The sequence below is a fragment of the Lotus japonicus genome, chromosome 4 (genome assembly GCF_012489685.1).
Source record: "Lotus japonicus ecotype B-129 chromosome 4, LjGifu_v1.2".
Lineage (NCBI taxonomy): Eukaryota > Viridiplantae > Streptophyta > Magnoliopsida > Fabales > Fabaceae > Lotus > Lotus japonicus.
Genome location: NC_080044.1, coordinates 25363726 through 25375941, shown reverse-complemented (window position 1 = coordinate 25375941; position 12216 = coordinate 25363726).

Sequence of the window (12216 nt, the reverse complement as noted above, 5' to 3'; positions counted from 1 at the left end):
TTATAAAATTCAATATAAAGTCAAAATGTAAATAAAATAACATCATCTAAAATTTTATAGTTACAATATCTGTAAATTAAACACAAACTAAAATCTGAAAATCTATCTGCAATAACCATAAAAATAACATCATCATATTTTTTCCTAATTACAATATCTTTTAGTACCTTTTTGTACATTTCCAGAACTTGTTTGACAGCATAAACGGTACATGATTTGAATGAATGGAAACATTTGCAGCTAGAATACTTTGGAAAAAAACAAAAGAAAATAGAACATACACTAATAGCATAAATTAGTGTCAGTTACGAAGATTTCAAGCAAAAGATTTTTTTTCCCAAGCCGTAAGCAAGAGTAAAGTTATTTTGTATTCATGATTCACAACCCTAGACCCTCCAGTATTATTAGCAAGAGTAAAATTCCTGATCGCATTTACAGCACCCTCCCTTATAAGTTTTTCATACTTTGGGGCCAAATGTTTACGAACAGTAGCTTGGATACGGGAACCCTTAGAATTTGAAAAAAAAAAAAGAAGAAATTAGTAAGATACGTAAGAGCATAGTAATTTGCTAGATAAGGAACAAATTAATGCTTAAATATAAAGATTATGAAATTTGTATAAAACAAAAGACAAAATCCGCAAGATAAAATGAAGAGAAGAACTTATTCGTGATGAATGAATAGCAGCAAGCCTAATTTATAGAGAACAGTAAACTATTTTGATTTAAGAACAACATATAGTTTGAATCTTCAATTTGGTTGGAAAAGCATCAATCTAAATAAAAAGAAAACAACCGTTGATAAAAGGATATGAGTTAATACCTAATCATTCAGCAATATCATCTCAATTCCAGTAACTTGAACTCCTCCACAACCCTTGCAAGAAATTTCTAATCATCTCTTATTGGATTCAGGTTGGAAATCTTATCATAAACTGAGGCCATCTCAAGAAGGATAAAGGAGCAAATAAAAACGCAGATATGTTAAGAAAGAAGGTTTTATGATTAGAAACAAAAATCATGTGTTATTTATATGTGAAGCCTAATGAATCCATTCATTTTTTTTTTTGATAGAATCTATAAAATTTAACTCAGATTCTTAAATCACTTATAGGGAATATAGATGATGAATGTCATTGGAATTATTTTCAAGGCAGTTATTAGCACGTGTTATCATAAATTTGACCAGATTTTAATTTCTCTATTTTTTTACTGGTCAGATAGGGAGGCATGCATTTTTATTTATTTCCTACAATATCAAATGAGTAGGCAGAGCGTTTGAAAAAGATATATGCATGTTTAGAAAAAATTAAAAACAGAAATGAATTCAAGAGCCTTTTAAATGAGAATTATGGTTGTTTAAATCAAATGGTGGTTTTTTTCGAGATACCACATGCACATTTCAATTTCAATTAGCTTGCTATCTAACATGCATATACGGTCAATGTTTCAAAAAGTAGATAGGAAAATAGAAATAAGAATAGACTTATTAGGAAAATTTGATTGGTCAATTAATGGGTAGTGGGAAACAAATTCTAGATAGTCATAAATGAGAGGCATTAAACTGAATAAAATAATTCAAAATACAAATAATTAAGATGACTTATTACCTGGCTACCCTCAACTTAATTCCAATTTTCAAGAGTGCCACTTTGAAGTTTCCATAAGTGGAAATAATATTTTCTTTTTGAATTATTTAATTGTAGAGAAAATAGGTGAAACCTCTCTCAATGGATGCCAAGTGTCAAAAATTTCCATCTTTTAGGTTCTCTTTTGTTGTTCATTTGTTGTCATCAATTTTGTTAAAAACAACCTGATGTCCTAGCCGATGTTGTGACATCTGCCTTGATGAAGGCCAGGACATCCGCCCCTGCTGGCATGCAAGTGGGTCCCTTGTGGTTATGCTTTATGGTATGATCTGTGCTTACTTGAAGGTCAAGTAACTGTGTGTTGGGAGCCAGTTGCGGGTTGTTTTTGTTGAAGCAAATCTGTGATTAAAAAGATTTGTTTCTATTTTTACTTGTTGATCACTCATATCAGATCTTGAAAGATTCTCTACTGATATGAGTTGGATCAAAGTGTTCTTCAGCCCAAATAAACCCTAGCCGCCTCTGCTGAAGTATATATTGACAAAGACCTGAAGCTTGAAGTGGATCGAGAGAATCACCTTGAAGATCAAGTGTTCTTAAGAGTGTAAGTTGTTCTTTGTCTTTGTTAGTTGTGAACTCGTCTTGCTCACTGATTCTATAAAGTGAGACTGAGTTCTGTTTTGTGTTTGGGTGTCAAACAAACTTTGTGTTATTGTTGTTACCAATCACTGTGGCAGTGATTGAGGAAAAGTGAGAGGGGCTCTCATACTTAGGCTGTGGTTCTAAGTAGAATACCACTGGGTAGATTAGGTTAAGAACAATGAACTTGATGTGTTCATGTGTGTCTGTAATACCTAGTTCTTGAGATAGTGGAATTCCTTTTCATTGGGCGAAAGCTAACCAGACGTAGGTGTAGTTTCACCGAACTGGGTTAACAACTTCCTGTGTCTTGTTTCCTTTTAGTTGTTTGTTGTTTTGTGTTCAGGTCTTTCAGTCGTATGATGTTCTAATCGATTGTCCCAGCATCGTGCAGGACATTTGTTCTAAGGGATCTAGAATTTCAATTGGCATCAGAGCAGGCACCCCTGTTCTGTGTGGGTGAGCTCCAGGGAGATATTTTCTTGATCTCATGGACAATAAGGAGGGAGGATCGATCAACAGGCCACCAATCCTGGATGGCTCCAATTATGATTACTGGAAGGTTCGAATGATAGCCTTTCTCAAGTCTATTGATATCAAAACTTGGAAGGCTGTTGTCAAAGGCTGGAAGCATCCTGTCAAAGCTCAAGCAGAAGGAAGTACATCTACTCCTGAAGAAAAACCTGAGGATGAATGGACAAGTGCTGAAGAAGAAGCTTCTCTGGCAAACTCAAAAGCAATGAATGCTATCTTCAATGCTGTGAACAAAAACATGTTTAGATTGATTAATACTTGCACTGTTGCCAAAGATGCTTGGGAGATTTTGAAAACAGCACATGAAGGTACAACCAGGGTGAGGATGTCTAGACTCCAGATGCTTACTACTCGTTTTGAGAACTTGACAATGACAGAAGATGAGACTATTTCTGAATATCACATGCGTGTGCGTGATCTGTCAAATGCTTCATTTGCTCTGGGAGAACCTATGTCAGATGAAAAGCTTGTGAGGAAAATCTTGAGGTCTGTAACCAGCAAGTTTGCAATGAAGGTCACTGCTATTGAAGAAGCTCAAGATATCAGCAGTTTGAAAGTGGATGAGCTGATTGGTTCTCTGCAGACTTATGAGTTAAAGTTGGGTGAAAAACCTGAAAAGAAGACCAAAAGCATTGCTTTTGTATCCAACACCACTGAAGGAGATGATGCTGATAGTGAAAGTGAGAATCTATCTGAAGCTCTGGCCCTTCTTGCTAGAAAATTCAACAGAGCTCTAAGGAAGATAGACAGAAGGACTAGGCCAAATGTCCAGGACATTAAGTCAGACAACTATAAATCCTACAATTCCCAGCGAAAGGTCAAAGAAGAGGACAAATCAGGCCAAAACAAGGGTGTTCAGTGTCATGAATGTGAGGGTTATGGTCACATTAGATCTGAGTGTGCAACCTACTTGAAGAAACAGAAGAAATGCATGGTAGTGACATGGTCAGATGAAGATACTGAGGATGAGGAAGAATTATCTGCCAACAAGGTTAATGCTTTCTCAGGGGCTGTCAATGACTCAGATTCCAGTGGTGATGAAATGACATTTGAGGATTTGGAAGAGACTTACAAACTCCTACATGTTAAATGGAAGGAAACTTGCAAACATCTGAAGGAGCAAGAAGATGAGATGAAACAAGTTAAGACTGAAAATGAAAACCTAAGGGAGACCATTGATAAACTGCAAGATGATTTGGATAAATGGAACTCAAAATTAAAGGATGTTGAAACTGTTGAAAAAGCCAAGCTTCTGTTAACCATAGCTGATCTTCAAGAGAAAGTAGCTACATTGACAGCCAAACTGGAAAATACCTACAAGTCAGTGCGTATGCTGAACAGTGGATCTAATATGCTTGAAGAGATTCTGGAAGAAACAAGCAAGCAAGGAAAGAGTGTTAAAGGCATTGGTTTCAGTTACCAGTCTGGGAGTAGAGGAAATCAGAAAGCATCAAGGAAGTTTGTAAGAGCTAAAGAAAACTCTGAGTTTAAAAACCCAGAGAACTATCAGAGGTCAAGCCCGATGTCACAACATATGCCTCCACATCCTACTACTCAGAAGGCTACTGCTCAAATTCCATGGAGATGTCATTATTGTGGTAGGTTTGGTCACATTAAGCCCTACTGCTTCAAGCTATACGGATATCCTCAGATCCAGAAGGTTCTCAAGACATCTAAGAGAGCTTGGGTACCCAAAGGAGAAGTTTCATGTCTTATAGCACACACATCTTTTAGAGTCTCATCAAGTGAAGACTGGTATTTTGATAGTGGCTGCTCAAAACACATGACTGGGAATAAGGAGTATCTGGAAAATCTCAAGGAATACTCCAGTAAATCAGTCACCTTTGGAGATGGTGCTAAAGGAAAAATCAAAGGCATTGGGAAGTTGGTAAACTCTGGATCTCCTAGTCTGAACAACGTTCTTCTTGTCAAGGGGTTGGCAGCAAATCTAATCAGTATAAGTCAGTTGTGTGATCAAGATCTGGATGTGAAGTTTAGCAAGACTGAATGCATGGTTACCACTAGTGATCAAGAGATTGTGATGAGAGGTGTCAGGTCCAATGACAATTGCTACATGTGGATTCCACAAAAGAAAGCCCAAGTGTCTAGATGTTTGATATCAAAAGTGGATGAGTTGAATCTATGGCACCAACGTTTAGGTCACATCAATCTCAAGAGTATGCAGAAAGTTATCTCTAAAGATGCTGTACGAGGGCTACCAAAACTGAAAATAGATGAAGAAAAGATATGTGGAGAATGCAAGATTGGAAAGCTGACCAAAACATCTCATGCAAAGCTTCAGCATCCAACTACAACAAAAGTCCTTGAACTTCTTCACATGGACTTGATGGGACCCATGCAGATAGAAAGTCTAGGAGGTAAGAAATATGTTTATGTCTGTGTTGATGATTATTCCAGGTTCACTTGGATTGACTTCATGAAGGAAAAATCAGAAACCTTTGACATATTCAGAAGGCTATGTCTGAAACTTCAAACTGAGAAGAATTGCTCTATAGTAAGAATCAGAAGTGATCATGGAAGAGAGTTTGAGAACTCCAAATTCTCTGACTTCTGTGATTCAGAAGGAATAAGCCATGAATTCTCAGCTCCAATTACACCTCAGCAGAATGGAATTGTTGAAAGGAAAAACAGGACTCTTCAAGAATCCACCAGGGTTATGCTTCATGCAAGGAAGATTTCCAACAAGTTCTGGGCAGAAGCCATGAACACAGCCTGTTACATTCACAATAGAGTAACCATTAGAGCTGGAACCACAGTCACTCTATATGAACTCTGGAAAGGAAGGAAGCCAACTGTGAAACACTTTCATATCTTTGGGAGTAAATGTTATATTCTGGCTGATCGTGAACAAAGAAGAAAGCTAGATCCTAAGAGTGATGAAGGAATTTTCATGGGATACTCTACAAACAGCAAAGCTTACAGAGTGTACAATTCTCGAACAAAGGTAATGATGGAATCTGTAAATGTCTCTATTGATGATCAACCAAATGAAAGAGAAGACACTGGTGCAACTGAAGATGATGATGGTCCACATGTCACAGCCGATGTCCCAACTATTGACCTCGACATTGAATCAGAAACCAGTTCTGATGAGCAAGATCACCAGATGACCTCTGCAAATAAAGCTCCATCGATCAGAATTCAAAAGAATCATCCTCAAGAGAATATCATTGGTGACCTCAAAGAAGGAGTTACTACCAGGGCTAGAAGCTACATTGCTCATGAATGTTTTATATCCAAGTTAGAACCCAAGAATGTCAAGGAGGCTCTGATGGATGAATACTGGATAAATGCTATGCAAGAAGAACTTGATCAATTCAGAAGAAATGAAGTATGGGATCTCATTCCTAGGCCTGAGGGAGTAAACATCATAGGAACCAAGTGGATTTTCAAGAACAAGTCAGATGAGAATGGTGTAGTAACTAGAAACAAAGCAAGACTGGTGGCTCAAGGATATACTCAGATTGAAGGAGTAGACTTTGATGAAACCTTTGCTCCAGTGGCCAGGTTGGAATCCATAAGACTTTTGCTTGGTGTTGCTTGTCTTTTGAAGTTCAGATTATTCCAAATGGATGTCAAAAGTGCTTTTCTAAATGGTTATCTGAATGAGGAAGTTTATGTTGAACAGCCAAAGGGATTCACAGATCCACATCATCCTGAACATGTCTACAAACTCAAGAAAGCCTTGTATGGATTAAAACAGGCTCCTAGAGCTTGGTATGAACGTCTTACAGAGTTTCTGGTGAGCAATGGTTATTGCAAGGGAGGAATAGACAAGACATTATTTGTGAAAAATGAAAGAGGAAAACTCATGATTGCACAGATATATGTTGATGATATTGTATTTGGTGGGATGTCGAACACAATGGTGGAACATTTTGTCCAACAAATGAAGTCAGAGTTTGAGATGAGCTTAGTTGGTGAATTGAACTACTTTCTGGGACTTCAGATCAAACAAATGGAAGACTCCATGTTTATTTCCCAGAGTAAGTATGCTAGGGGCATTGTCAAGAAGTTTGGACTTGAAAAATCTGGACATAAAAGGACTCCTGCTGCTACACATATCAAGCTGTCTAAAGACAATCAGGGAGGGGATGTTGATCAAAGCTTATATAGAAGCATGATTGGAAGTTTGCTGTACCTCACTGCTAGCAGACCTGATATTACCTTTGCTGTTGGTGCTTGTGCAAGATATCAAGCTGCTCCAAAGACCAGTCATCTCTTACAAGTGAAAAGAATCATTAAGTACATAAATGGTACTTGTGACTATGGGATTCTTTATACAAATGATACTAATTCTTCTCTTGTAGGGTATTGTGATGCAGATTGGGCAGGGAGTGCTGATGATAGAAAGAGTACATCTGGAGGGTGTTTCTTCCTTGGAAACAACTTAATCTCTTGGTTTAGCAAGAAGCAAAACTGTGTGTCTTTATCCACAGCTGAAGCTGAATATATAGCTGCTGGAAGCAGTTGTACTCAACTTATTTGGATGAAGCAGATGCTCAAGGAATATGAAGTTGAGCAAGATGTCATGACATTGTACTGTGACAATTTGAGTGCTATCAATATTGCCAAGAACCCTATACAACATAGCAGAACCAAACACATCGATATCAGACATCACTTCATCAGGGAATTAGTGGAGGATAAAATTGTCACTTTGGAACATGTCTCCACAGAGAGACAATTGGCTGACATCTTTACCAAACCCTTAGATGCTGCTACATTTGACAAATTAAGAGGAAATCTTGGGATTTGCCTCTTCGAAGAAGCATAGCAATTAAAGGCCCTTTTCTGTCTAACGGCTAGTTTCATCGTAACTACCATTAACTGCCGTTGTGACATCATTGCTTCCTTCTCACTCAACTACTATATAATCATCACCAATGACTTCATCACAATCTCACCACAAGTTGCCAATCTTGCTCTAACAATTTCTGATTCTCATCACTTACATTTCTCTCAATTTCTTGTTTTTGTCCGTTTACTTTACCAGTTCATCATGTCTTCAAGCAAGAAAGAGTTTGTGAAAGGAAAGATAGAGAGAACTGCTGGTGGTGCTAGGGTTATGGGTTTGCACACAAGTTCTTCCACTCAATCTAAGAAGAAATCAAGAACTCCTTCCAAGAAGCACTACAAGTCTCGTGCAACCTCAATGCAAAACCCAGAAGCCCCTGTGCCTGAGGAAGTCTCCAACACTTCTGTCTCTGTAAATGATGAAGACGATGTCGCGACATTGTCTGATAATCCTGTCAAGGAAGTTTCACTCTCAAAGGATTCTTACTCTTCATCCAAGAGTTCTGATTCCAAGGCTGCCAACTCAATGGATGTTTTGTCAGAGGAATCGATGAAGACCCCTCCTATTGTTCATGATGTCTCTGATGATGAAGATTCAGAGGATGTGCCTCTGGCGAGTGTTGCTGCCAGAATGCTTAAGCGAAGAAGAGCATCTATTGAAGAAACCCCTGTTGTCAAGAAGAAGAAAACCAAGATCACTACTGGATCTTCAAAATCTAGGGCAACCGATGCGTCACGGAAAGGCAAGCAGAGAGCTGTGGAATCATCTGGGAAGAAAGCCAAGAAGACTACTGGGAAGAAGCATAAAGTTTCCAGAATTGATTTGGAGACTGAATCAGATGTTGAAGGCCATGTCCAGGACATCACTGCCTCTGAGAAGAAAATGTTCTCTGGTAAGCGTATTCCCTCAGATATTCCTAATGTTCCTCTAGATAATGTGTCTATTCATGCTCCAGAAAATGCCTTCAAATGGAAATATGTCTATCAAAGACGTGTTGCCAAAGAAAGGGAGATTGATTCTGATGTGTTAGCCTGCAAAGAGATCATTGCCTTGATTGCAAAAGCAGGGTTGAGGCAGACTGTAATGAACATAGGAAAATGCTATGACAAGCTTGTGAAGGAATTTATTGTCAATCTCTCTGATGATGTTAATAATTCTGCCAGTCCTGAATTCAGGAAAGTGTTTGTCAGGGGTAAGTGTGTGAATTTCTCTCCTGCTATCATCAACCAAACCCTTGGAAGAAGTGTGGTTGAATTTGTTGAAGAAGAACTTTCTCTGGATACGGTTGCTGAGGAATTGACTGCTGGAAGAGTAAAGAAGTGGCCTGCTAAGAAGCTTCTGTCAACTGGGGTTCTGAGTGTGAAGTATGCTATTTTGAATAGGATTGGAGTGGTGAATTGGGTTCCCTCTAACCATACTTCTGCTGTTTCTGCTATGCTTGCCAAGCTTCTCTATCGCATTGGGACTGAAATTGCTTATGACTTTGGCAACTTTGTGTTTTCCCAAACCTTGAAGCATGCAGAGACATGTGCTGTGAAACTCCCCATCTCTTTTCCTTCTTTACTGACTGCTATCATTCTGAAACAACATCCTAATATCCTCACTGTTGATGATGTTCCTGTGCCCAAAGGCCCTCCCATCACCTTGGACCAACGGTTGTTCCTAGACCCTCATGTCCTGGACATTGATCTGCCATCCAATAGGACATCTGTTCCTGCCTCTATGTCTGCCTCAGGCACTCACAGTGTCATTGCTGAACTTGAGGCCATTTCCAAGGAACTTCAAGAGACGATCAGGATTGCTGCTGCTAGGAAGATTAAGGTGGATGCTCTCATTCAAACTCTCCAGGGGGAAGCTGGTCAAGAGGGTGAGCATGCAGCTGATGCTGAGAGGGAAGGATCTGCAGAAAATGATGAGGAACACTCCTCTTCTTCTGGTGTTTAGTGCATCTCCTAGTTGATTTTTAGTTGGCCTTGGTTAAATTCTTTCCATCTTTGCCAAATTTGTGCTAAAAAGGGGGAGTAGTAGTAGAGTAGTAGTGTGTTGTGGTTTGTTTTTTGTTGAAGACTTGGCATTCTGGTTATGTTATGTAATAAGTATGCAGCTTTGTCAAGACAAGACCAGTTCAGGAGATATTTTATGTTCAAGTGTTCAAGTGCTACAAGCTAGCTTCTGTTCAAGTATTACCAAGTGTGCTTGTTTAGTTTGTACTGTGTTGCATATGGGTTCTATATACTTTATGCAGTGTTTATTTGGATGCATCTTTTGAGGGGGAGTTCCTCCATGTTTTGGCTGTTGTGGATGCATTGGTTTGAGGGGGAGTATTTCTGCTGCTGACTCTGATGATTTTGATATTTTTTTCCCTCTCTGGTAGTGAAGTTGTTTTTATTCAAAATTTGACAAAGGGGGAGATTGTTGTTCCTTTGTTGTCATCAATTTTGTTAAAAACAACCTGATGTCCTAGCCGATGTTGTGACATCTGCCTTGATGAAGGCCAGGACATCCGCCCCTGCTGGCATGCAAGTGGGTCCCTTGTGGTTATGCTTTATGGTATGATCTGTGCTTACTTGAAGGTCAAGTAACTGTGTGTTGGGAGCCAGTTGCGGGTTGTTTTTGTTGAAGCAAATCTGTGATTAAAAAGATTTGTTTCTATTTTTACTTGTTGATCACTCATATCAGATCTTGAAAGATTCTCTACTGATATGAGTTGGATCAAAGTGTTCTTCAGCCCAAATAAACCCTAGCCGCCTCTGCTGAAGTATATATTGACAAAGACCTGAAGCTTGAAGTGGATCGAGAGAATCACCTTGAAGATCAAGTGTTCTTAAGAGTGTAAGTTGTTCTTTGTCTTTGTTAGTTGTGAACTCGTCTTGCTCACTGATTCTATAAAGTGAGACTGAGTTCTGTTTTGTGTTTGGGTTTCAAACAAACTTTGTGTTATTGTTGTTACCAGTCACTGTGGCAGTGATTGAGGAAAAGTGAGAGGGGCTCTCATACTTAGGCTGTGGTTCTAAGTAGAATACCACTGGGTAGATTAGGTTAAGAACAATGAACTTGATGTGTTCATGTGTGTCTGTAATACCTAGTTTCTTAAGATAGTGGAATTCCTTTTCATTGGGCGAAAGCTAACTAGACGTAGGTGTAGTTTCACCGAACTGGGTTAACAACTTCCTGTGTCTTGTTTCCTTTTAGTTGTTTTTTGTTTTGTGTTCAGGTCTTTCAGTCGTATGATGTTCTAATCGATTGTCCCAGCATCGTGCAGGACATTTGTTCTAAGGGATCTAGAATTTCATCTTTTATATACTATTTAGATTAGATATTTAGATAGGCTTATTTTTGTTTGGCTTAAATATATGCTTGTGGTTAGGGCTGAGATAACCGAACAAAAAAGAAGCAATGGGTCGGTCCGGGTCGGTCCAACGGATAAGATGGAAAAGTGAAATGGTCTGAAACGGGTGAGAACGGGCGGGTGCGGGTTTGGTAAAATTCTACCGTCGAAAACCGCACCCGACCGAAATGAGTACAATGTCATATTAAAAAATGTGTAAATGTCAATCACGTGAGTGCTGAAGCTTGAGAGAAAGGCTGGTTGTGTCAGGATAATTATTATTTATTAGCCTAGTGAGAATAGGGACTAGGGATGGTCTAAAAAGCTGAATGCTACCTTTTGTCCTTTCTTTCTTTTATATATCTTCAAAATAATATAGTAAAAATAAAAAATCTAATATAGAGTTCTAGACTATTCTTTGACTATTCAATTTGATGAATCTACTAACCTATTCGCCTTCGGTACCAGTGAGAGACTGAAAGAGGGGTGGGTGGGATAACATTGGAGTACAAAGATGAAAAAGAAGGAAGAAAGAAAAAGAAAAGGGGAAAGAGACGGTGGTCATTGGTGAGTCCTCATCTGTTTTCACTTTCAATTTTTCTGATTTCTCCTTCAACTCACTTTCTCATCTTTCAACCTCTCATGTTAACTCTTTACTCCCTACCAAACCCATAGTCCGGTTACAGCAATGGAAGATAGATCAGTCACCAAATCCTCAAAATATCTCTTCTTTCCTTCCTCTTCTTCTGTCATTTGCTGCCTTACATCACAAATCCCAGTAAAACTCAACAAATCTCAAACCAGAGGTGTGATTTGGCTCAATACCCATGAAAACCGACCCGTCCAATCCGTCCACTGATCCAACCCGCACCCGAGTTATCCGATCCTTGATTCGGTCGGAAATGGGTTGAGATATCCTTGATGCAAACCCGTTCAAACCTGGTATATCTGACCCGAGCCCGCCTGAAACAGACCCGTGCTCAGCCCAGTTGTGGTCCCTTTTTAAAAAAAATGCTTGTGGTCCTTGAAATTATAAAGAGAATCAAATTAGGTCTTGAAAATTATTTCTATGAAATGTAATCAAATTAAGTTCTTTTACATTTTACTCAATTTTGACCAGCACACAGTCCACTGGCAAGCCCAGTCAACTGAGGGTGGCCACGTGGACTTTTCTCACATCAGTTTTAGTTTTTGTAAATTTTTCGAAGTCATATTTCAGTCCCTCCTCTTTCACCTTCTTCTCTACTCCCTAACTCAATTCCCCAAATCCAACAACCTAGAAATTTATCTTATAAATCTCCATCTCCA